Source organism: Chiloscyllium plagiosum, unplaced genomic scaffold (assembly GCF_037043375.1).
Source record: "Chiloscyllium plagiosum isolate Xiang-an unplaced genomic scaffold, Cpla_swu_hap1 HiC_scaffold_18, whole genome shotgun sequence".
Taxonomy (NCBI): domain Eukaryota; kingdom Metazoa; phylum Chordata; class Chondrichthyes; order Orectolobiformes; family Hemiscylliidae; genus Chiloscyllium; species Chiloscyllium plagiosum.
Genome location: NW_028270156.1, coordinates 20,139,365 through 20,166,944, shown reverse-complemented (window position 1 = coordinate 20,166,944; position 27,580 = coordinate 20,139,365). Strand labels below are relative to the sequence as shown.

At 40.8% G+C, this 27,580-nt stretch overlaps 1 protein-coding gene across 12 annotated transcripts in view; it reads right to left on the bottom strand.

Annotated features, from left to right (window-relative positions):
• The window catches only part of LOC122557667 (leucine-rich repeat-containing protein 4C), a 998,121-nt gene that overhangs the window by 101,360 nt on the left and 869,181 nt on the right, over positions 1-27,580 (bottom strand). The window contains exon 1 of one of the 12 annotated variants that reach the window (XM_087996329.1): positions 7,409-8,116. The exons of 10 other annotated variants lie outside the window; for them this stretch is intronic. The gene's annotated coding sequence lies outside the window, so the exon portion shown is untranslated. Of the gene's footprint in view, positions 1-7,408; positions 8,117-27,580 lie in introns of those variants that run through there. One more of the 12 variants, XM_043705490.2, reaches the window with a different exon arrangement.

Below are 27,580 nucleotides of genomic sequence, written 5' to 3'. Positions count from 1 at the left end.
ACTTTGTCTACTCCGGTCAGATGGTGATGGCTGGCATGAGGGGACACAGCTTTAAATTGAGGGATGACAGATATAGGACAGATGTCAGAGGTAGTTTCTTTACTCAGAGTAATAGGGGCGTGGAACGCACTGCCTGCAATAGTAGTAGATTCGCCGGTTTTAAGGGCATTCAAATGGTCATTGGATAGGCATACAGACAAGAATGGAATAGTATAGGTTAGATGGGCTTCAGATTGTTTCCACAGGTCAGCGCAACATAGAAGGCCGAAGGGCCTGTACTGCGCTGTAATGTTCTATGTTCTAATTTGCCATATTGTCTAGTGCAGACTTTGATTTTGCTATTCTTTGGTTTTGTCCAGCACCACAATAACAGCAGCAACACATCCAGGTATGCTTTCTGTAATTCTGTAAATGTGCTGCCGGAGCAGATCCTGACTAAACTCTCGAAGCAATGTTTGCCAATTGGTGTTCTCAATGTGACAATTTCTTGAGGCTCCTTTGCCAAGTGAACCAACAAATATCCATATTTGGCATCCAGCTTGGAAAATAATTTAGCTCCTTAAAATTTGGCATTAAATATTTCCAATGTTGGAATCTTGTTCAAACATCTCTTTAGAAACAAAAAGTAGATATTTTGAGTTCAAACATGTCCTGATTACACCCTCCATTTTCAGCATGCACCTAATAGAAACACATTGCATATCAGACAGCTCGCTCTTAAACCTTTCATGTTTCGATTGATGGAATTGTATTTTCTGTTGGTGAAAAACAATATCCTTGATGAGGTTTCTTATAGCATTGACTCTATCTGGGTGTATTTGTTGGAATCCTGGAACAGCTCTACCAGATAAATTGTAAAGTTCGATTTGACTGAAAGCTGATTCTCCAAACAGCACTCGATCCATCTTTGTCCTCTCTAGACAGAAAGACCTGTTGGGTTGACTCTGTGCAGCTCCTCATCTCAAATGCCTACTTTAATTTTACTGCTTGCGTATTCTGTTTTGAAATGGCTACATCTAAAAAAATGCTTTGCTTCTTTCTTTGTTTTGAAAGCCTAAATTTGGCTAAGACATCTGCGATCTTCCAATTCATGTTAGAGAATTTGATCGCATTTGCAACATAGACCATGAGAAAAATGACTATCAACGTGTTGATAATTTATAGTAGCAACAGTACAAAGCTACCTCCTGTGAAAATTCAGCAATGCAGCTGCTGTGCTTTTTCTGCTTTTTATTTATTCTTCCCAATATTGTTCTTAACTGCATTCAAGAGTATTTGCTTTACACCTACTTTGTGCAGTATTTGCATCGAAGGTTGTCCCAGCTGCCCAGCAGCTTTTACAATGTAATTTGGGACCAACTCACTGCCCAGATTCATTGCTGTACTGGCCAGTTCAAAAATCAACTACTCACTATGAAGTTGTCATTGTTTGTGCGGTGTGTTTTTAGTCCTTTCTTTGGGCTTTGGTGTAAATGTTATCTCTAGAATGCTTCAAGTCTCCTGTTTCCTGTGGTTTTCAAATTTACATCTGTGCACTCATTTTGTTTTCAGAAAAATCACCACTGAATACCATATTGTATTCTTGTGCTGTGTTTCTCAATACAAAATGACCACTCATACTGATGTGGCAAGAATTGCGTATTCAGTTTGACTGAACTGCTCCAATCCACATGCAGTTGTTCCTGCCATAATTCTGCTCGGAGGTGAATTTCAGGATTTTGACCCAGTAACAGTGAGAAACTGGAATACATTTCCAAGTCAGGATTGTGTGTGGCTTGGAATGGAACTTGCAGTTGGTGTATTTCCATGCATCTGATGTTGTTGACCTTCTCGTAGTCTTGAGTTTGGAAGATGCTATCAACGGAACCTTGGTGAGTTATTATGTGATATCATCAAGAAAGGCGGTGTGACGTAATGAGAGAGATTTCTAATCTTAAATTTAAAATGATTCAAAATGTGTGATGTTTAACAAAGGCAGTGACATGTAAGCTGCTAATACCAAAGTGTTTGATATGCTTTGTTTCTTCCATTTTTCCGTAATGAAAAAGGTCTCAATCAAGCTGAAGAAAGTAAAGGATTACTACAACAACTTACATTCATAAAGCACTCATCATTAAATGCCTTAATCTATTACTGGGCAGACAAACAGGAGGCTGGAAGAACTCAGCAAGCCAGGCAGCCTCAGGAGGTGGAGAAGTCAACATTTCAGGTGTACGCCTTCTTCAGGATCTATTGCTGAACATTCTTAGGTTTGGGATGGATGGATTTTGGTCTTGTCAAATTGTGAGATATGCAGAGCAGGCAGGAAAGTGGAGATAAAGTTCAAGGTCCATCTTGACCATATTGAATGGTGGAGCAGTGTGCTCCTTTAGTCCTGTTCCTATTTCACCTGTTCTTGTATGCCAGATGTTGCCTTCCATGAAGAAAAAGGATCTGCACTCACAATGCTTTCAGACTTCCTCCTGTAATGGCTTCATGACACCTGAAAGGGTGCATTCCCCTCAACTAACAGAGTGCACAGAAGCCACTTTCTCCAGCAATTCTGCTCACCCAAAGGCAAATGTAAGTGGCTGAGGCCACTCGAAATTGTATACTCTGTTATGAACCCATCACATTCAAGGGGGCTGCCACGACAGCATTCTTTGATATACTGCCACTTCAACTTGACCAGATCCAGATCCAGTGTGCATTTGATGCGTTCCCATAACAGATGGACTAGCTTTCAATGAACTGTCAAGAGGTTTGGAAACAGGCTTAACTGGATGTTTCTCAGAATTGAGTGGCCTTCTGGGTCTCTCCGCTCAATAGACAATAGGTGCAGGAGTAGGCCATTTTGCCCTTCGAGCTTGCACCACCATTCAATATGATCATGGCTGATCATCCTTAATCAGTATCCTGTTCCTGCCTTATCTCCAAAACCCTTGATTCCACAATCCTTGAGAGTTCTATCCAACTCTTTCTTAAATGAATCCAGAGACTGGGCCTCCACTGCCCTCTGGGGCAGAGCATTCCACACAGCCACCACTCTCTGGGTGAAGAAGTTTCTCCTCATCTCTGTCCTAAATGGTCTACCCCCTATTTTTAAGCTGTGTCCTCTGGTTCGGCACTCACCCATCAGCGGAAACATGTTTCCTGCTTCCAGAGTGTCCAATCCTTTAATAATCTTATATGTCTCAATCAGATCCCCTCTCAGACTTTTAAACTCAAAGGTATACAAGCCCAGTCGCTCCAGTCTTTCAGTGTAAGGTAATCCCACCATTCCAGGAATTGACCTCGTGAACCTACGCTGCACTCTCTCAATAGCCAGAATGTCTTTCCTCAAATTTGGAGGCCAGAACTGCACACAGTACTCCAGGTGTGGTCTCACCAGGGCCCTGTACAGCTGCAGAAGAACCTCTTTGCTTCTAAACTCAATTCCTCTTGTTATGAAGGCCAGCATGCTATTAGCCTTCTTCACTACCTGCTGTACTTGCATGCTTACCTTCATTGACTGGTATACAAGAACACCCAGATCTCTCTGTATTGCCCCTTTACCTACATTGATTCCATTGAGGTAGTAATCTGCCTTCCTGTTCTTGCCACCAAAGTGGATAACCATACATTTATCCACATTAAACTGCATCTTCCATGCATCTGCCCACTCACCTAACTTGTCCAGGTCACCCTGTAATCTCCTAATATCCTCATCACATTTCACCCTGCCACCCAGCTTAGTATCATCAGCAAATTTGCTAATGTTATTGGTAATACCATCTTCTATATCATTAACATATATTGTAAAAAGCTGCAGTCCCAGTACTGATCTCTGTGGTACCCCACTGGTCGCTGCCTGCCATTCCGAAAGGGAGCCGTTTATCACTGCTCTTTGTTTCCTGTCAGCCAACCAACTTTCAATTCACGTTAGTACTTTGCCCACAATACCATGCACCCTAATTTTGCTCACTAACCTCCTATGTGGGACTTTATCAAAAGCTTTCTGAAAGTCCAGGTACACTACATCTACTGGATCTCCCTCATCCATCATCAGAGTTACATCCTCAAAAAATTCCAGAAGATTAGTCAAGCATGATTTCCCCTTCATAAATCAATGCTGACTCTGACCTATCCTGTTACTACTATCCAGATGTGTTGTAATTTCATCCTTTATAATTGACTCCAGCATCTTTCCCACTACTGAGGTCAGACTAACTGGTCTATAATTTCCTGTTTTCTCTCTCCCACCTTTCTTAAAACGTGGTACAACATTAGCCACCCTGCAATCCGCAGGAACTGATCCCGAATCTATCGAACTCTGGAAAATAATCACCAACGCATCCACGATTTCTCGAGCCACCTCCTTCAGTACCCTGGGATGTAGACTATCAGGCCCCGGGGACTAATCAACCTTCAGACCTACCAGTCTCTCCAACACCAATTCCTGGCAAATATAAATTCCCTTAAGTTCAGGTCCTTCAGCCACCTTTACCTCAGGGAGATTGCTTGTGTCTTCCCCAGTGAACACAGATCTGAAGTACCAATTCAATTCTTCTGCCATTTCTTTGTTCCCCGTAATATATTCCCCTGTTTCTGTCTTCAAGGGCCCAATTTTAGTCTTAACAATTTTTTTGCCTTTCACATACCTAAAAAAACTTTTACTATCCTCCTTTATATTATTGGCCAGTTTACCTTTGTACCTTATTTTTTTCTCTGCGTATTTCCTTCTTAGTAATCCTCTGTTATTCTTCAAAAGCTTCCCAGTCCTCCATTTTCCCACTTATCTTTGCTATGTTATACTTATATGCTATGCTCATGATTGCTGCCATTCATAAAGGCAATGGGAAACCACACAATGGCTGATCTGATGCAATACAATTCATCTGCATCATTTCTCTGCCCATTGGGCCACAACACTCCTGCCAATTATTTCATTAGTAGTTGTTTTGGTATTTTATTATTCCAGAAATGGTAGAAGCACCACACCTCATTCAATGGTATTCCCTTAATCACTTGACAATGATGATGCCAGCATATCATTATCTTTAGAGGTTAAAAGCTGCTAAGATTGGTATATTTTATTCAGGTCACTGACACTTCCAGGCTTCTGAATAAGCTGTCACCATAACTGTACAATTAAGGATGGGATAATACCCAAAATATATAGCTCCCATTCCAGATTGTCTCCACTGCTTCAAAGAAATTTCAAAAGCATGCCAATTCGAGGGAAGATTCAAGTTCATGATATACTTCATGAAAAACTGTCAATCAGAAAAAGAAGCCCATCGGTCAAACAAATTTCTGAAGAGAATTTCAAATAAAATAAATCCAGCTTATAAATTACAATTGAAACCAAAAACTTCCACAATTCAAGCTTTCTTTAGTGGAATCCCTTAAGTCTCAGTTTTGACGACACTATTGTGAAGAAGGTTAACAAGGTTAATTTACTCTGACTGAATTGTGACACTGTGGGCAGTGTGGAATCAATCACAATTTGCACCTGGGCTTTGCATGGAAATTGCCCAAAAAAGGTCTTTTTTTTAAAAACAAAAATTGCACTTTACTGAGTATTAACAGACCAAGGAAGTCTAGAAATCTGACAGATGTATTACAGAGATGAGGATCTACTGATAAATTACATTGAATACCCTAACAGCACAGAAGGGTAGCTATAATATAGTCAAACAAGATGAATGAAATGGACATCACCAAATTGAACTGTACCATATTCCTTTTGCACACATGCAGGCAACCAAGTGCTAATTTAGTTAGTCTCGAAGTTCAAAGAAATTGTTGCCTTTTAGTAACAAGACAGAAAATTGTCCTGTAATGTCACTGAAGTATGAGAAAACACAGATGCCATTACTAGATTGCTCCCCAAGGTAGCTTCAAGAATAATGATGAGAAAATGTTGACTAATTATATCTTTAAATTTCTTTCATAATGGAGTTCTGTTCTTTTCAGTAATATACAATGACCAAAAGAAATCATTAAGCACATACAGTATTTTATACCTTAACTGTTGTTATCCTTATCAGACAGATGAACTAAAATGAGTCAAGTTCTTAATAATTAAAAGCAGAATAACTTGTGAAATAACTGCAAGATAAACCACAGTAGCAACAACATTTACAATAGACAAGGGATTTGTCTATTAAGGAAAATGTCAACCATATTCTTTAAAACTGACAAATGTGCAACAAAATACAGATATTTTAGCTCTCTCCAATTTGAGATATCAAGTTTTTAAAATATTTCAAAGTATCAGAAATTTTAAAAAATCGCATTGAAATCTGATGAGTTGAGCTGTCAAATATAATTATTGCCAAGTATTACTTTAATATATAATCTTTCATAGATGTGGAGTTTAGCATTTGCTAATAAATATATTAGTCACAAATCACAAACTATCTCTGAACAAAGTGTTCATGCCATTCTCAATCTCGAAATACAGCAAAAGTTGAAAAGATAGAACATTGCTTAATGGGTATCAGTGACCCTCTTTTTTTATTAACGACATAATTCAGGAAATACAATAGATTTACTTGTGGCTAGGACTTGGGACAAACTGCATTCTATGACTGGTACATTCTTCATTAACTAGAAAGCAGTCCTTGCCAATAAAGGCCTTTTATTAGTATTTCTCTTTCACACGCCTGCCAAACTGATCTGGGGAAGCAGCCAGTGTGTATGTAAACCGAAATCAAAATACATGGAAGACCGCTGAAATGTCAGATTCTCTTGCATTGCCTTTTTTTCCCCAGAATGTTTGTTTATCACCATCTGAGTACACTATGAGCGCAAATAATCTGAAAACATTGCTGTGTGATAAAAAGACAATTTACATTCGAGTGTTGATGCCAACTGACCGGGAAATGCTGAAGGCTGAACGGGGGGGAGGAATGGTTTCTTTAAAACTGAACGTGTATCGCAGCTCAACCTCCAAATCCACGCATCTTACAATAATTCGTATCAGCACATTCTCATGTTTAGCTGCTTATCAGGATGGAAAATATAACCGTTCATATGCAACCTTCCAAATAATGGGGCTACTTTAATCAATGTGTGGAGTCACTGATTGCTTGCCGGCTATTTTGTTGCATTAACGCTTAATGGGATGATATCTATCCAAAGCCGGCGCTAGATGGGTACGAACACGCGCTAAGAGAGTTAAAAAGCCGGCTTCGGCACAGCCAACGCTCTCATTATCTGCAGCTCGTTAAGAAACTGCAGTAAAGCAGCGGCAACCCGGAGAGAAAAGTAAATCCCTCCGTCCTGCACCGTAGTTGACAAACCGAAGCCAAGCGTAGAATTTCAGAAAATGAAACTGAGCTTTTATTTCAATTCTCCATTTCGGAGGGGGTGGGGAGGTTAAATGAGAGCATAAACTTAAAAAAAAAGAACTTCACAATCAGAAAATTCGAGCCGAACTCACAGATTATTTTGTCCTGGTCCCGACTCCTGGTGTTCGACGTAGTTCCCAGAATTTTGTTTCTCTCTCTGCTCTCACCAGAAATGCACATCTGCAATTTCAAATCAATTTCCGCCAAGACATTTTTCCCAGGAATATCCAAACCATAAGGCAAAATCTTTGTCCTCCTCTTGCGATCTCCACTTCTTTTTTTTTCCGTCCGGTTTATTTTGGAAACACAAGAAAAATCATCTTGTTTTTTCCCCCCTCTCCCTTTACAAACTGAGGAGGTGATTTTATGTGTGTGTATCACGCCATCAATCAAAAGCTCTTTCAAGCCGCTTCGTTTCTGAATCCCAACAAAGCTCTTCTTGTTTATTTTGTTTTTCACGAAAAAAAAGATGCAAAAATAAAATGTTACTCCTGGAATAACTTTTTTTCTCTCTCTCCTCCACGGAACTGATTATATTTTCCAATCACAGAGCAGTGCGGTAAGTGTTCCTTTTGCCTCTTCTCAAATCTTTCCCTCTTTCCATCATCTCACTATCAGACATCAGATCGCCCACTGCTACCCTGAATTCCATCTCCCCCCGCCTTCCCAACCTCCCACCTTTTTTCCATTGAATCTCCAGCCTCTAGTACCGTATCCCACAGCTTTTCACTACCAACCCACTGCGGAGATCTTTATTCCAATTTGCCCCCACCCCCTTCTCTTTTTTTAGCTATGGAGCAATCTAATTCCCATCATTCCTTTTTTTTTCATTCTCTCTATCTTGGCATCGAGAGAGACAGAAACACGGGAATTCAACACTACCCTTAAAATCCCCTTTTATTTCCCTTTACGCACGACACTTTCCCCCCACCTCCACCCCCCAACCCGATCTCTTTGGCAGTCTTGTCTCAAAAGCATTCGCAGCCAGACAACTTGATCTCTCCTCTGTACATAATCGTCTTCGCTGACACTTTTAAGATGTGAATGAGTTTTTTTTTTCCCCGAGGGTGAGGAAATGGGAAGAGGGAAGGGGGGTTGTGGGTGGATGGGAGGAGAGAAATATCCAGAAGAGTTGCAAAACCAAATCTTCACTTCCTACAACCACATTCAGTATCGAAACGGTGAAATTTCAGTCCGGCAGGTTTTCCACTTTTTATATATTATATATATATATATATATATATAGTCACAAAAATAATTGAAATCCAGGTTCTAGTGCTCTGATCCGGTCTTAAATCCTCATGCACTTTGCACAGTTACCAACCTGCACTCCCTTTTTTTTCCTCTATATTTTTTTTCCCATTTCACTCACTTTCTTTCCCAGTCTCTCCTTGTGTGATGGAAAAAAAATGCAATTACCCAATTACCTCCCATCATCTTAGCACTGATTGGTCAATTGTATTAGCACTTGACGTCAGGCAAAAGAGTATTTTTTCTCTCTCCCTGGCTCACAAACACCGAGCCGCTACTGCCACCTCGCTGATAATGTGAGCAAGTCTTTGTGCTGCTGTTGTTACTGAAAGGGGCTTTTTTTGACACTGCACGCTACAAGAGGGATTCCGAGTCAGCGCTCCTGCTGCTCGAACTTCCCCGGGTCCGGCTATTTTAGACTGCGGGGATTGACTGCTGCCTCAGAGCCGCGTGTTGTCCACCTTCCCCATTCCTTCCCTCAGTCAGTCACTTTAGTCACTCGGGAACCCGCAGGACTGACTCGGTGTGGCAGAGATACAGTGGTGCAGTGAAGGGTCGGGGAAAAGGAAAGGAAGGTACTTTTTTTTTGGGGGGGGGGGGGGGTGGGGAGTGGGGGAAAGCGACATAGTCTTTCGAAATTGGATGCCATTCAGAAAAAAATGTCGAATTGGAGCAATTTTGTTTTCATCGTGTGCTTGCAGGGGGAAGAGGAGAAAGGAACAACCACAACAACAACTGGGATTTGGAAAGCTTCTTCGTCGCGCTGTAAAATGCGCGCTTCGTTGGAGTGTGACCAAAGACATTCTGGCAGCAGTCACATTATGAGGTGTCAGGGTACATGCTAAAAAGCTGGAGGTAGATCCTTTTTATTAAAAAAAGAACATCATGAAGAATAAAACATTGGAGTGCAGCAGGACAGGAGTAGGCCATTTGGCCCTCTGTGCCTCTCTCAACTTTCAGTTATCACAGGGTGGTGAGTTTCAGAAACCCTGCCCAAAAGGGTGGTAGAGGCAGGAAACCTCAAGACATTTATACTTTCCTTTATTGGTCAGAATATTGAGTACAGGAGTTGGGAGGTCATGTGGTGGCTGTACAGGACATTGGTTAGGCCACTTTTGGAATACTGTGTACAATTCTCATCTCCCTCCTACTGGAAGGATGTTGTGAAACTTGAAAGGGTTCAGAAAAGATTTACAAGGATGTTGCCAGGGTTGGAGGATGTGAGCTATAGGGAGAGGCTGAATAGGCTGGGGATGTTTTACCTGGACCATCAGAGGCTGAGGGGTGGACCTTATAGAGGTTTATAAAATCATGAGGGGTATGGATAGGATCACTAGATATGGTCTTTTCCCTGGGTTGGGGGAATCCAGAACTAGGTGGCATAGATTAGGGTGAGAGGGGAAAAGTTTAAAAGGGACCGAAGGAGCAACATTTTCATGCAGGGCGTGATGCGTGTAGGAATGAGCTGCCAGAGGAAGTGGTGGAGGCTGGTACAATTACAGCATTTAAAAGGCACCTGGATGAGTATATGAATAGGAAGGGTTTGGAGGGATATGGGCCGAGTGCTGGCAAATGGGATTTGATTGGGTTGGGATATCTGGTTGGCATGGACAAGTTGGACCGAAGGGTCTGTTTCTGTGCTGTACATCTCTGACTCTATAAATATTTAGAGGGACACTTGGATTGTCATAGCTTGCAAGGCAATTGGCCAAGTGCTTAAAAATTGGGTTAGACTAGCTTGGTGAATTGGTGAACACAATGGGATGAAAGGCCTCTTTCTGTTCTGTACAAACTCTATGATGCAATAAGGTCATGGCTGATCTGGTTGTGGTCTCGTCTTGACTTTCCTATTGCACCATGCCAAAAGCCTCAACTCCCTTGTCTATCAAAATTCTGCCTAACTTGATAAGCCAGCAAGTGCAGGGAAAAGAAACAAAAATCCCCTCATCTCTATCTTAAAAGGGAAACCTCTTATTCTTATAGCACATCCCCCAGTTTATTTCTCCCCACAAGTAGAAATATGCTTTAGGTATCCATCCCATCTCATCTCCTCAGGATCATTTGTCAGAACCTCTCATTCTTCCAAACTAAAAGGGGTAAAGGCCTAACCTCTGCAACCTTTTGTCATGAGGTGATCCTTTTCACCTCAAGGATGGGTTGACTAAACCTGCTATGAACTTCTCCAAAAGCAAATACAGTGAAATCAACAGAAACTGAAATTTGCACAACTGGAAACTCCGTTTTTGCCAAAATTGGCAGCTATTCCCATCGGCAGACTTGGAATTCCGGTAAAAGATTGTGCATAATAAACCACAGCTTGAGACAGGTAACTCTGGTCAATGTTCATCTTATGATTGTACTGACTAATTGGAACAGAGCGAGTTCACCCTCTTTCAGAGTGTGAAATCACAGCAAACCAAATGGTCTCACCCATACCCTGAATGAATATGCACCAAGAGTCATCTTAAACTTGAAGAGAATTGGACCGTTCCTGTCTTCTATCAGATTATTCCCTAATGTTTAAAGATGAAATGTGTCATGGTGGAAATTAAAACAAGGAATGTGTCCCTCATATATCTGCACCAATACATAATCATTAAATCTCTACAGTGTGGGAGCACGCCATTCAGCCCATCAAGTCCACATCGACCCTCTGAAGAGCATCCCACCCAGATTGGCCTCCCACCTCTGTGAACCTGGGTTCACAAAGCCATTGTGCTGCCCCAAATAGATGTGATTGGGAAGTCCAAGGTGCCTGGACTCCAGAATTTGAGAGACAGATCTGGAAAGTAGACAAAATGTGCCAGTGGAAGAAAGTGAAGACGATCACTGATGACTCTAAAGAGCCTTTCCACTCAGCCGCATGTTTCCCTAGCTGAAGACAAGAGAGAAGCTCTGAGATTTCACACAGCTGCATGACAATAGAGAAAATATGTTTGACTGCAGTGTTAACATGGCAGATTCATCTGCCCACAAAGCAGCAAAAGATTACTGAGTTTCTCAGTGGGGTCAAGATCGACTACTTTCCACTGTCTTCTATTATACAAAGTGCATTGTGAAACCTGAAAAAGTGAAAACCAGAAGCATTTTTCTCAAATTTACGGCATCACTGTCTTTTTATTTGTTTCATTTTTACATAGCCTGCAACTGCACTCAGTCAGATTATATTAGGCTTCCTCAGCTATTTCAATGTGCTGGTTAACACAGATTTGTGGACAGGCCCTTCATTTTGGCTTGCTGCATATTTTTTTCCAAACAAGGAAAGCTAAATTGAAAATAATATTCGGTATGTGATCTCACCAATGCCTTGCACAGCTGAAGTATAACATTTCCTTCATTTATATTCCATTCCTCTTGCAATAAATGTTTGCCTTCCTAATCACTGGCTGTATTGGTGTACATATTTCATGTAATTCATTATGGGATCCTCCTCAGAAAAGAAAGAGGCCGGGAGGTTTGCAGTGGTTATCCCAGAACTTGTAGTATTAACAAGTAAAGGCACAGCCAACAAAGGTTGAGCCAATAAAATCGGAGATGGTGAAGTGGCCAGAATTTAAGGGACACAAGTTACAGAGCTAGAGGAGAACAAACCCATGGGGGATATGGGGGAAAAAAGGGATGAAATTTTAAAATTGAGTCATTGCTTAACTGGAAACTCTCAGAGACCAATGAGCATTGGCATGATAGGTGAATAGAACTTAGAATGGACATGACCAATAAGCTTTGGGTGAGGTCAAGTTTTCAGAGGTTGGCATGTTCAAGATTGCTCAGGAGTGTTTTGGAACGCTCAAGTCCCCAGTCTCAAAGGCATAAATATGGGGCCCCGCCATAGATGAGCTTAGGAAGAGATAGTATTATCAAGGTGGAAATGGGTGGATTTCATGGTGTCATATATATGACACCTAAATCATTAACGATTTGTTCCAACCTCATAACTGTCAACGAGAGGAACAGAATCAATAGCTATGGATTAGAATGATGACTTTTAAGGAGACCAAAGAGAATGGCTCAAACGGAATGGAGTAAGTTTCCCCTCACCCAGCACTGGGTGTCAAACAAACAGACCAAACTAACAAGAAAAAGTGAACATGTTGGTGATAGTGGAATAGAACTGGATGTCATCAGAGTTATATGTGAATATTGACTTGCATTTGGATGATGTCACCAGGGGCAGAATGAAGTTGAGAAAGAGAAGGAATAATATCAGTATTCATATCATGAAATGGTGAGTTGTGTCAAACTCCATTTGGTTCAGTATATTATATTTTTGGGAAGGAAATCTTCTGCCCTCATCTGGTCTGGCGTATGTGTGACTGTAGACCCACAGCAATTTGATTGACTCATAATTGTTCCCTGAAATGACTGAGGAAGCCATTCAATTAAAGGGCAATTAGGAAGGGTAATAAATGCTGGACTTGACAAGGATGCCCACCTTCCATAAAAAGGACTTTAACCAGTTGGTGGTCTGTAGTTTAATGGGGACAGGGTTCAGGTAGCAGGTGGTCATTCTCATGGGCCAAGATAAGCTCGGAGAAGGCATGAGGGAAATATGCGAGAAACTGAATCAGTCTCTAGTGCTACAGACCAGAGGTCTTGGAAGCAAAACCAGAAATTGCTGGCAAAACTCAACAGGTCTTTCAGTATCTGTGGGGAGAAAGCAGAGTTATCGTTTCAGGTCCAGTGACACTTCATCAGAACTGATAGCAGCAGGGAAAATGTGGTATTTATGCTGAAGATGGGGGCACGGGTGATGGGTTGGGGGACAGGTGAGCAGATAGTTGGAGATAGAGCCCAGAGAGCAGGAGAGACAGTGATGAAAAGAAAAGGTGAACAAGTGGATTATCGATAGTTGGCCAGGACAGAAGAGAAATTGAATAAGTGCTGAAAGTAGAGGAGAATTGGCAGGACCGGGGTGGTTGAAAAACATGGAAGGATGAAATCATGCTGTGAAGTTATTGAACTCAATGTTGACTCCCAGAAGTTGCACAGTCTCCAAGTATAAAATGAAACACTATTCTTTGAGCTTGTACTGAGGTTTACAGAGTGAAGTACATATTCACATTGAATTAAGTGTAGAGGGTACACAGAAGAATGCTGGTATGACATACTGCTGTTGAAACTTTATTGCTGGAACAGCACAGCAGGTCAGGCAGCATCCAGGGAACAGGAGATTCGACGTTTCGGGCACAGGCCCTTCTTCAGGAATCACTGCTGGCATCACTAACTAAAACTGAAGATTTTGTCATGAAATATGTAAAAATAAGGAGACAGAAAAGTTTGGAGCAAAAGACGCAGGCAGTGGAATTTGTCATAGATTTAAGCTTGGGGAACCAGTGATGAGTACATAGGCAACACGGTGGCTCATTGGTTAGCACTGACCCAGGTTTGATTCCAGCCTCGGGCAAATATCTGCGTGGAGTTTGCACATTCTCCCAGTGTCTGTGTGGGTGGGCACTGGTTTCCTCCCACAATCCAAAGATGTGCAGGTCAGGTGGATTGGTCATGCTAAATTGTCCATAGTGTTAGGTGCATTAGTCAGAGGGAATTGGGTCTGGGTGGGTTACTCTTCGGAGAGTTGGTGTCAACTTGTTGGCCAAGTGGCCTGTATCCACACTGTAGGCAATCTAATCTATTGAGTAAATTTGAAAATCTGATTATGAAGATGATGTTTAATAGAATTTGGCCTCTTTTTTTGAAAATCTGTATTCTAACCTCCTCATTGCTTTTCCTTTCATAGTTAGTTTAGGCAAAACATGAAAGAATAAAACTTCAAACACAATTTTTTCTGTCTTTGTTAATGTGTTAATCCTGACATGAAACTCAGATGATCTCACTGCTTCTTGTGTTCCCTTAATATGGCTCCAATGCAGCCTAAACATCTCCAATAAATAATTTTGCCTTCTTCCCTAGGATTCCATCTTTTATGTTGTCCAATTTTTAACTCTTGTACTGGTCCTCAGTGCAACCATCAGTAGCATGAGGGAAATACCCTAGGAAATAGTGACCATAATATGTTAGTAGTTAGCATCAGTCTGAAAGGGAGGAATGTGGGTCAGAAACAACCGTGCTAAATTTAAATAAGGGTAATTACAAAGGAATGAGAGCAGAGCTAACTGGAGTAGCCTGGGAAAAGGGGTTTAGCAGCAAAAATAGTTGAGGAAACATATAGTTCATGGTTCAATGAAAGATATATCACAATGTGAAGGAATGTTCATAGGAAAGGGAAAAGCCAATCTTAGTTAACCAGGGAAGTTAGATATAATATCAAGTTGAAAGAAAAAGAAACATACAATGTGGTGAAAATTAGAAGTAAGGCAGACGATTGAGAAAGTTTTAAAACCAATGAAAAATGGCCCAAAAATCAAAGAGGGAGAAGATAAACATGGAGGATAAACTTGCAAGTAGTGCCAATATGGACAGCAAGAACGTATTTAAAAATCTAAAGAGGAAGAGGGAAATTGAAGTTAAATAGGCCTCCAGGAGAACAAGTCAAACTAATAGAATTGGGATATGGGGGCATTTTCAGGATGGCAGCCTGTAACTAGCAGAATGTCACAATGATCAGTGCACAGGTCACAATTATTTACAATATAAGTTAATGGTTTGGATTATGAAGATGAATGTACCAAAGTCAAGCTTGCAGATAACACAAAAATAATTGAGAAGGTAAGTGATGAAAGAAAGATATAGCAATGTTAAACAAGTGGGCAAAAATTTGGCACATGTCATGTCATGTGAGAAAATGTGAGGTTTTTCTCCTTAGCAGGAATAGAGGAGTTGAATATTATTTAAATGGACAAAGAATGCAGGAAGCTACAACACATGAGGGTTTGGGAATCCTCATGCATAATCATAAAAAAAACGAGTACTGTAAAAAAGTTCAGAAGTGAATAAAGAAGTCAAATGGAATTTTGACCTATAATTCAAAGGGATTAGACTATAAAAAGAGAGAAGCCTTATTAAAATAATATAAGGCACTAGTCAGACCACAGCTAGAGTAGTGTGAATAGTTTTGGGCCCCTTATCCAACTCTCCACCATGTCCTTTGATTCCATGACTTCACGATTCAATGCTGCTATATTATACACTACACATTTAATTATGAGCCAAAATGCCCTTAAATTTGGAAAAGTAAAAATGCAAAGCCACCTTCTTCAGATATTTTGCCAATTACTCACTGAGATAATATAACAATGAACACTATTTCAGTGTCCTGCACAACCTAGAACTGAGCTTCAAATCCCAAATCTTGACGATATAAAACCATAAAACTGTAAGATAAAGGAGCAGAAATTAGGCCATTCAGCCAATCAAGTCTGTTGATAGGTTTCTCAATCCCATTCTCCAGCTTTCTCCCTGTAAGCCTTGATCCCCTTAATACTCAGGAACCTTTCTATCTCTGACTTAAATATATTCAATGACCTGGTATCCACAGCCTTTTGTGGCAATTAATTCCATAGATTCACCACTCTCTGACTGAAGAAGTTTCTCCTTTTCTCTGTTCTATAAGTCTTCCCTTTACTCTAAGGTTATACCCTTGGGTCCTAACCTCTCTTATCAATGGAAACATCTTCCCAACATCCACTCTGTCCGGGCCATTCAGTATTCTGTAAGTTTCAATTAGATCCCACTCATCCTTCTGAACTCCTTTGAGTATAAACCCAGAGTCCTCAAACATTCCTCATATGTTGAGCTTTTCATTCCTAGGACCATTCTCGTGAAGTTCTTCTGAACATGCTCCAGGGCCAGTACATCCTGAGATATGGGGCCCAAAAGTATGCACAATACTCCAAATGCTCCATCCCCCGCCCTCATTTCAGGAACTCCAACCACAATGCTGTGTGTCTTCTCCTGGTTTACAGGCAAAAGCTCAAGCAGGAGACCCCCCTCATGGATACAGGTCCAGTGTTGGTCGGAGGAGGCAGAGGATCAACTCCGGTGCTGTCTGGAATCGGCTGATTGGGATACATTCAAACAGTCTGCGGGTACCTTGGACAAGTATACCACCATTGTTACAGATTTTATCAGCAAGTGTGTGGAAGCCTGCATATATAGGAAGTCAATCCAGGTGTTCCCCAACAGGAAAACCTGGATGAATCAGGACATACAGGACTTGCTAAAAACCAGACATGAGGCCTTCAGATCAGGACACTCACTCACATACAAGGAATCCAAGTATGACCTTCGCAGAGCCATTAGACAGCCAAGGACCAATACCGATCCAAACTAGAGACCCAGACTGGCACCCGGCGACTATAGCAAGGACTGAACGAGATCACAGATTTCTAAACGAGACAGTGCAGGATAGCAGACGTCGACACATCCCTCCCAGATCGTCTCAACGCCTTCTATGCTCGCTTTGAGCAGAATTTCGGCGGACAGGTTACACCTATTCTGACTAGTTCTGACAAACCTATCCCAACAGTCACTGCATCAGAGGTCAGATCAGTTTTCCTTCATGTGAATCCAAGGAAAGCAATGGGAGCAGACGAGTACCAGACCGGGCACTCAGAGCATGTGCAGATCAACTGGCAGAGGTCTTCTCTGACATCTTCAACCTCTCCCTGCAGCAGGCCACTGTCCCTGCCTGTTTCACAAGGGCGAACATCATCCCTGTGCCTAAGAAGGCTCATGCAGCATATCTCAATGACTACCACCCAGTGGCCCTAACTTCAGTGGTCAGGAAGTGCTTTGAAAGGCTGGACATGGTATTAATCAACTCCAGCCCCCCCACTACTCTTGACACCCTCCAATTTGCCAACTGGAACAACAGATCTATGTCAAATGCTCTTCATTCCTCCCTCAAACAGCTTGACACCAAGAACAGCTACTTAAGAATCCTACTCATTGACTACAGTTCAGCCTTCAACACTATTAGCCCCTCGAGACTGATTACTAAACTTAGTGACCTCGGACTAAGCCCCACTCTCTGCAACTGGTTCCTCAGTTTTCTGACCCACAGGGCACAATCAGAGAAGATTGGGGACAATATTTCATCCTCACTAACACCAACAGGAGTACGTACTCAGCCCTCTATTGTACTCACTGTATACCCATGACTGCGTCGCCAAATACCAGACTGATGCCATTTACAAGTTCGTTGATGACACCACCATAGTCAGTCGAATCTCAGATGGCAATGGAACAGACTACAGACAGGAGGTGAAAGACCTGGAAAAATGGTGCACTGAGAACAGCCTAGCTCTCAATGCCAGCAAAACCAAAGAACTCATTATTGACTTTTGGCTGGATATTACACATGCCCCCCTACACATTAACAGCATAGAGATGGAACAAGTGGAACGTGTTAAGCTCCTGGGAGTGGTCATCCACAACAAGCTTTCTTGTGGTTGCACAGGTTACAAAGGCCCAACAATGTGTCTTCTTCCTCAGGCAGCTGAGGAAATTTGGCATGACAGCAAATACCCTTGCCAACTTTGATATGTGCGCCACCGAGAGCATTCTGTCTGGATTTATGGCAACTGTACCATTCAAGATCGGAGACAGTTACAGAGAGTGGTGAACTTGGCTCAGACAATCACAAAGGCCAACCTCCCATCTACAGAATCCATCTACCAGGCCCGCTGTCAAGGAAAGGCCGCCGGCATTCTCAAAGATCCATCCCACCCTGGCAATGCTTTTCTACAACCTCAACCATTGGGGAGAAGATACAGAAGCCTGAACATAAGCACTAGCCGGTTTCATAACAGTTTCTACCCTACTGTTGTTAGAATACTGAATGGACTCTCAAACTCTTAACATTTGCCTGTACCTGTGTTTTTGGTTTTGATGCTGTTTACCTATTATTTACTTATCTATGCTACTTAGCTCTGTGATCTGCCTGTACTGCTCGCAAGACAAAGCTTTTCACTGTGCCTTGGTACACTTGACAATAAATTCAATTCAATTCAATTCAATGTGGTCTGACCAGAGCCTTATGGAGCCTCAGAAGTACATCCCTGCTTTTATGTTCAACATGAATGCCATCATTCCATTTGCCTTCCTAACTACTGACTCAACCTGCAAGTTTACTTTGAGAGAATCCTGGACAAGAACTCCCAAATCTCTTTGCACTTCAGAGTTTTCTCCCCATTTAGAAAATAGTCCATGCCTCTATTCTTCCTACAAAAGTGCATGACCTCACACTTTCCCACGTTGTACTCCATCTGCCACGTCTTTGTCCCCCAGTCTCCTACCCTGTATACATCCTTCTGCAGCCTCCCCACCTCCTCAATGCTACCTGTCCCTCTACCTATATTTGTATCATATGCAAACTTAGCCAGATTGTCCTCAGTTCCTTCATCTAAATTGTTAATGTATAAAGTGAAAAGTGTTGACCCAACACTGAGCCTTGCGCAACTCCACTTATCACTAGGTGCCACCATGAGAAGGACCCTTTTATCTCCACTCTCTGCTTTCTGCCAGGCAGCCAAGCTTCTATCCATGCTTTCACATTGCCTCTAACACCATGGGCCCTCATCTTACTCAGCAGCCTCCTGTGCAATCCCTTGTCAAAGGCCTTCTTGAAGTCCAGATAGATAACATCCATTGGCTCTCCTTGGTCTAACCTGATGGCTACTTCCTCAAAAAAGTCTAGAAGATTTGTCAGGCATGACCTCCCCTTGATGAAACAATGCTGATTTTGCCCTATTTTATCTTACACATTCAAGTATTCAGAAATCTCATCCTTCAAATGGATTCCAGGATCTTATCCATGACCGAGTTTAGGCTAATCAGTCTGTACTTTTCTGTCTTTTGATTTACTCCTTTTTTAAACAGGATGTCACGTTAGTAACTTTACAGTCCTCTGGGACATTCCCTGTTTCTAGCAATTCCTGAAAGATCACCACTAATACCTCTGCTATCTCTTCAGCTATTTCCGTTAAAAGGTGTAGTCCATCTGGTCCATGTGATTTGTCCACCTTCAGGCAATTCAGGTTTTCTAGCACCTTCTCCTTGGTGATGGCCACCAAAGTCAGCTCTCCCCCCTCAGTCTCTTCAAGTTTTGGGATATTACTCATGTCTACCACTGTGAAGACTGATGCGTAGTAATTATTCAGTTCCTCAGCAATTTCCTTGTTCTCCACAAACTCTCCTGCATCGTTTTCCAGTGGGCCCAATGTCAACTTTTGCCTCTCTTTTGCCCTTTATATATCTAAATGAACTCTTACAGTCTTCCTTGATATTACTGGCTGGCTTACCCTCATATTTAATCTTCTCCCTCCTTATTCCCTTTTTTTGTCACCGTCTTTTGGTCTTTGTAGGCTTCCCTATCCTCTGGTTTCCCACTTGTCTTTGCCACATTTTGGCTTTCTGTTTTGCTTTTATGCTATCCCTGACTTCCCATGGTTGTCTCATCCTCCCTGTACCATGCTTCTTTTTCCTCAGATGAATCTCTGCTGTATCTCCTGAATTACTCCCAGTACCTCCTGCCATTGCTGTTCCACTGTCCTTCCTGCTAGGCTCCTCTCCCAGTCAATTCTACCCAGCTCCTCCCTCATGCCTCCATAGTTGCCTTTATTCAGCTGTAATACCGTTACCTCTGATTCTATCTTCTCCCTCTCAAATTGCAGATTAAGTTCAATCATATTATGACAACTGCCTCCTAAGGGTTCTCATGATTTGGAGATGCCAGTGTTGGACGGGGGTGTACAAAGTTAAAAATCACACAACACCAGGTTATAGTCCAACAGGTGTGTTTGGAAGCACTAGCTTTTGGAGCGCCGCTCCTTCATCAGACGGCCACAACCACCTGCTCGGAAAGCTAGTGCTTCCAAACAAACCTGTTGGACTATAACCTGGAGTTGTATGATTTTTAACTTCCTAAGGGTTCCTTCACGGTAAGCTCCCTTATCAAGTCAGCCTCATTGCACAACACTAAATCTGGTATTGCCTTTTCCCTAGTGGGCTCCACCACAAATTGCTCCAAAAAGCCGTCTCATAGACTTTCCATAAATTCCTTTTCTTATAATCCACTACCAACCTGATTTTCCCAGTCCACCTGCATATTGAAATCCCCATGATCACTGAGTACCATCTGCAGTAATTCAGTAACGTTCCTCCAATTGTGCTACCGTCAAGAAGGAAAACACAAAATACATCAAAACATTATAAGCTGCAAGTTCCCCTCCAAACCAATCACCATTCCTGACTTGCAAACATATTGCTGTTCCTTCAGTGTCACTAAATCAACATCCTGGAATTCAAGAATGTTGTTCATTCTTGACTAATAGGATGCCTTGGGATGTTTGTGTCTTAAAGCATTCATATATTTGCTGCTGTTTATCTGATCTCATGTCAGCCCCTGATAATTATTCAGCATCAAGTAATGAAAACCTTGGGTTTTGTAAAATAATATTTGTCTTCAAGCCTGTTACTTTTAGTTTATAAATATAAAGACTAAACATAAAACAACAACATGCACTATGTAGCACCTTTAATGTCATTAAACAATCTGAGGCACTTCTTATGGTAATGATTTTCCTCTTTATGAATTGCATATGTAATCACTTGAATGAGCAGGTGTTGATTGTTTTATGGCAAAATAATGCAGAAGCTGGAAATCTGAAAAAATAAAATAAAGTGCTGGAGAAACTCAGTAGATCGGGCAACATGATGGATGGAGAGAGAAACAGATTTAATGATTCATATCCAACATGGTACTTCTTCAAAACCTTTCAGACAAGAGTCATATCAGAGTTGAAATGTTAACTCTGTTTGTATTTCTACAAATGCTGCTACTTGCTATATTTTGACAGCTCCTTGTTTTTATTTCATGAAAAAAAATCATTCATGGGATATCGACATCAGTAGCTGGGCCAGCATTTATTGCCCATTCCTAATTGGCCCTAGAGAAGATGGTATAAGCTGCCTTCTTGAACCACTGAATGCCTTGCTATGTAGGGACAAGCTCATAGTGCTGTTAGTAAGGGAGTTCCAAGACTTTGATTCAATGACAGAGAAGGAACAGCGATATAGTTCCAACTTGGGATACTATGAGACTTTGGAGGGGAACTTGCAGGTAGTGGTACTCTCATGCATCAGCCACCCTTTAAGTGGTGGAGATAGAGTGATTGGAAAGAGGAGGAACATCAGTGAGATTTTGCAGTCCCTTTGGTACACACTGTTGCCATGATGTGTCAGTGATGGAGGGGATGTCAATCAAGTGAGCTCCTTTGTCCTGTATGATGTCCAGCTTCTTGAATATTATTGAAGCTCAACAAGTTGGAAGTATTCCATCACACGTCTGACTTATGTCTTGTAGATGGTGGGCAGGTTATGGGGAGTCAGGAGGTGATTTACGCACTGTGTATGTTTGGAGAGCATTATTTTTCAGAAAAGTTCTCCCTTACCGTTTCATGACAATAATAAAATCACATGTTATTTTCCTGGTAATTCTAAAAAGTCCTCTAACTTGCTCACAAAGCACGTGGAATGGAATGTTTCCTCCCAAACCAAGTAGCACTTCACCAAAGTGAGGTGTGAAAGCATCATCCGCGGCTCAGTTGACATCACTTTTGTTACTGAGTCACAAGATTCTGGATTCAAATCCCACTCCATAACCTGAGCTCAAAAAGCAAGGTTGACAACACCAGTGTAGTCCTGAGGAAGTGCTGATTATCAAACAGAAGAATGTTAAACTTTCCTATCTGGTGTGTTCATAAAAATTTTATGAAACTATTTCAAAGGTGAGCAAGACAATTGTCCCCTGGTCAATATTAAAACCTCAGTTAACTTTGCAAAGAAATAGATGATCTCATCATTACTGAATTACAGTTTGTGGGAGTTACTGAGCTGCAAATTAGCTACTGCATTTCCTCCATTAAATGAGTGTCTGTGCTTCAAAAGTATTTGTCTGGTTGTAAAGCATTTTGAGAAGTCTGGTGATCAAGAAAAACACTGCATTAAATGCAAGCCTTTCTTTTTCTTGCAAAGAATTGCCATTCATTTTCAAAATAAAATCAATTCAGTATTTTTCAATAGAAATAACAACAAATTAAATGGAACAGGACAATAATTTACTATGTAAATACAAAAGTGATATCATATGCATAGTTTTATGTCTGGAGTCCCACAAGCAGGATTTCATCCTCTGATTTCTAAAATACAAAATTTCCTTCAAGCATGTCACACTAAGTTTGGATACTTTTGCCGGCTTCATTCGAATGAGATAGTGGAGTATTTAAATTTTCATGAAAATTTGTTTTCTTATATTAAACAGTTGAAGTTATTTTTTAAACTAACTTTATCTCATTGATTTACTGCTTTTTCCAAACATGTTTACAGTTTTAACATGAGCAGTTCTGCTATAAAAGTGGAATTGTTCCAGAGCAGAGATCTGAGTGGTATTGCCAGAGAAAGGGTTAATGAAATAATAGATGGACATAATAAATCCAGAGATGAAAATGATAAACCAGCAACACAGGAACAAATAGGACCAAAGTGCTCATTGTTGACATAATTGCTCCAGCATCTGGAATAACATGGAACAATTCAACTATAACTACAACTTAATGAAAAGATAAAGACAGCACTAGATCAAACAAAGAGACTTAAAATGTTGCTTTTTTTTATTTTAAATGATGACTGGTAATATTTCAAAATTCAGCAAGGAGGACAAAGAAACTAAGATGGAAAAATAATATGAAATTAAACTGATTAAAAGAGGTAAAAGAGTTTGTAAAATAATTGTGTTTATAAATAGATTAGTGAGAATAAACGTGGATATCTGAGAGGCAATGTTGGATGAAATTTCAGTAGGAATTAATGAAATGGCAAAGTCATTATGTAAACACTTTTGAGGTTGAATTTTCAGGGATTTTGCCTAGGATGGGAATGAACTGTGGTGGGGGTATGGGTGCAAATCACTACTGATTGGAGGCACTGATTCTGTCATCAGCAATACTGACCAGCATGAGGGGATAAACATCTTCCTCTCATCCAAATCAAACAAGTCTATTTGTTAACTACTTTGTTGAGAGTTTGTAGAATAGGACTAGTCGAATGTTTAAAGTAGCAGACAGGTTATAGACAGCTCAGAGAGGATGGCTGGAAGGGCCTTCTCCTGCAATGTAACATTGTGCTTCTGTTATTCTGGGAAGCTGACACTATCCAAACAGTTAGGGAGGAGATGAGTGCAGCATGGAGGGAGTCTAATGCTCCAAGTTGTCACCCCAGATCCATAAGGGCACGTGAGGAAGATATTTTTGATTCAGCATGTTGTAGCTTGCAGTGCAACATAATGATCACTTGTATTTAAGTATTTATAATCCATATTAATGACTCAGATGAGGTGACTGTTTACTTTGAGGCAGGGTATATATGTAACCTTGTGGTTTACCTACACACCTTGACATGTTGTCAATTACTATTATCTTGATACAGAATGTGATATATTGATGCCATAGTTTTGATTCTGTCTACACCAGCAGATGATAGGAATCAAACATGTAAACTTCATCTAATTAAGTATGCATTGCTTATGGAGGGGTTAATAGTTTAAGGTGATAGTTGTTGTGTCAGTCAAGTAGGCTGTTCTGTCCTCAGCAATAATGAGTTCCACGATTGTTATTGGAGCTTTGAGTATCGGAGTTGGAAAGTCACGTAAAGGTTGTACACAACTTTGATAAGGCCTCTTCTTTCTGGAGTACTATATCCAGTTCTGGTTGTTCAATTATAGGAAGGATATTATTCAGCTGGCGAAGGTTCAAAAGGGATATACCAGGATGATGCTGAGTATAGAAGGTTTGAGTTATAAAGACAGGCTGGATAGGCTGGGACTTTTTTCACTGGAGCGTAGAAGGTTGAGAGGTGACCTTATAGAAGTTTATAAAATCATGAGGAGTATAGATAGGATTAATGGTAGTTGTCTTTTTTTTTTAAAAGACACTTGGCTAAGTACATGATTAGGAAAGGTTTGGAAGGATATGAGCCAGAAGCAGACAGGTGGGACTAACTTAGTTTGGGATTATGTTTGGCATGGACTATTGGACTGAAGGGACAGTTTCCATGCTCAATGACTTTATGACCCTATATTTCTCGGGTCATACAGCATAGAAACAGCCCCTTTGGTCCAACTCATCCACACCCACCAGACATATTCAGGCAATTGAGAATATTCCATCACAATTCTGACTTTTGTGACTCGATGGTGGACAAGATTTGGGAAGTTAGGAGGTGAGTTACTTGTCTTAGAATTCTGAGCCTGTGACCTGTCATGGTATTAATTTGGTTAGTCCAGTTCAGTTTCTTGTTGACGGTAACCACTAGGATGTTGATAGTGGGGGCTTTAGAAATGGTAATGCCATTGAATGTCAAAGGGTAGTTAGACTCTCTTTACTTTGAGATTATCATTGCCTGGCGCTTGTATGGCGTGAATGTTTCTTGTCTTTTATTAGGCCAAATCTGAATGCGGTTGACTTCTCCCTGCATATGGACATGGATAATTTTAGCATCTGTAGAGAGATGAATGGTCTGAAAATTATGTGGATATCAAATCCCACTCTTGACCTTTTATTGTAGGGAAGGCCTTTGATGAAGCAGCTGAAGATGATTGCATCTGGGACGTTACCCTAAGGAACTCCTGCAACAATGTGCTGGGACTGAGATCATTGATCTCTACAACACAAACCTCTTTCATGGTAGGAAATACGATACCAAACAGTAAAGAATTTTCTCCCTGATTCCCATCAAATTCACTTCTTCTTGGGCTACACTCGATGAAATGTGCTCTTGTTATCAAAAACAATAAGTCTCACCTGAACACTTGATTTTGGTTGTTTTGTTCATGTTTCGACCGAGGTTGTCATGAGTTCAGGAGCTGAGTGATCCAGGCTCAACTCAAACAGAGAGTGTCAGTGAGCAGTCTATCATTGAGTAAGTGTTATTTGTTAGCACTGTCAATGATCCTTTCTGTCACTTTGGTGATGGTCAAGAGTGGGGCAGAATTTGTTCTGTTTGGTTTTGTCCAACCTTTTCTGGACAGGATATATCTGGGCGAGTTTTCACATTGCTGCAGTGATGTGGCTGCACTGGAACATCGCAAAGGGCATGGCTAGATCCAGAACACTTGTCATTGTATCTTTACCAGACAGTGATTGCTATTCCTTCATAATAATGACCAGTCTAATTAAAGTATTCCCATGGCAAATGAATATTGGTTAATATTTAATATATAATAAAAATAGTAGGTGCTTGAAAAACCCAACAGTCAGGGAGAAACCACGGATAGTAACAGAGTTAATATTACAGGTCAATGGCTTTTCATTACAGAGCTGCTGTTACTAACCCTCTGAAAGTGAGGACTGTGGAGGCTTAGGCATTGGGTACAGTGTTATGGGAATGTGGTGAGCAAAAGGCATTGAAGTGTTGAATGATCAGCAATTGTGGGGCAGGCTTAACAGGCTGATTGGCCTATGTTCCTCTGCGGGAGAATACTTGTTGGTTGAACTCAGAATGTGATTTTTTTTGTATGGAGAATAATCTCAGGTTCTCCAAATGCTTTGTGTAACTGAAATTTTAAATTTTTGGTACACACAGTTGTAAATAATGGAATGTGGAGGGTGAGAAACCTGCATTTCACTGAATCCCATGGGTTTCCCAATCAGTGAGCTAAGTAAAAGCGCAGTTTCATATTTGACTTCAAGGTGATTGCTCATATCCATGTCATCTCCAAACTGCCTATTTCCACCATTGCCTTATCCATTTGTGCCATTACTTCAGATCCTCTTCTCCAAAAGCACTTATCCATGTTTTTATATCCTTCAGATTTTACGATTCCAAATTCCCTCCTGGCCAAACTCTGAAGATTTGAGCTCATTGAAACGTTTCAAAAGTTGTACAGTCTGTTTGACCATTACCCTCTTGCTTATTTTTTTTTATATTCGGAATTTACTGCCCATTTCTAGAGGGCAGTTAAGAGTCAACCACATTGCTGCAGGTCTGGAGTCACATGGAGGCCAGATCAGGTAAGGATAGCAGTTTACTTCCCTGACAATTGACATTAGTGTCATGGTCATCATTTGATTCTTAGTTTCAGACTTTTTTTATTGAATTCTAATTCCACCATCTACCATAATGAGATTCAAACTCAGGTTCTCAGAATGTTACCTGGGTTTCTGGATTGATAGTGAAATGATAATATTATCCTGGTTTTCTTATACCTTCATGGCCTTTATTAGGTTCTTATATTGTCCTAATTCACTAGGGTAACACACTGGAAATCAAGACCCTCTATTCCCAGAGTTAAAGTCTCTAAACAAAAAATGCAAAATCCCCAAACTACCTGATTTTGAGACCCACATCGATTAAAAAACATTTTCTGTACTTAACAGGAAATCCATTTATAACATGTCATTAGATTCTGACTGTGGATAAGTGATTAAACAAAATTTTGTAAATTCTACAAACTAAAAATCTAAACCACTTATAAACTCCCCCTTCCACACCCAGAGACAAATACAAATGTGGGGAAAAAAACACACGGACAGAATGAAAACTAGGCAGACAGTTCTGTAGTCATTGTTCACAACATCTATTTCGTTCTGCATGCCTCATTTATGTTAAAGATGGCATATACAGTAAATACAACTATTATTGTTTTAAATATGGATCCAATATCATTGGAACACCTATCAATCAAAGAACATCTATAAACTGTTTTTCTTCAGGTTTAAAGTGGCTTACTGCAGAGAACCAAGTGAGGTTTTGGCTACAGAAGATCTGCTGGTTTCTCTCCTGGTCTTCCTAGTTTCTCTCTGTCTTATCTACACCCAAAGCATTTCAGCTAAAAAGCAATCATCTTGTTGTTGGCAGGAAGATGACCTTTGTCATTGATAATAGTGCAAAGTCTGCAAACCAATCAGCTTGACTTGTAAATAACACTTGTTTCCAGTTCATCTGCACATTGCTGGAATCCACAGCTACACAAATAGGATTCACAATTGGTATCAAATTCCTTACTTTTGAAACATGCAGTCATCTTTGTAAATCTCCAGATTTCAAAACAGTTCTTT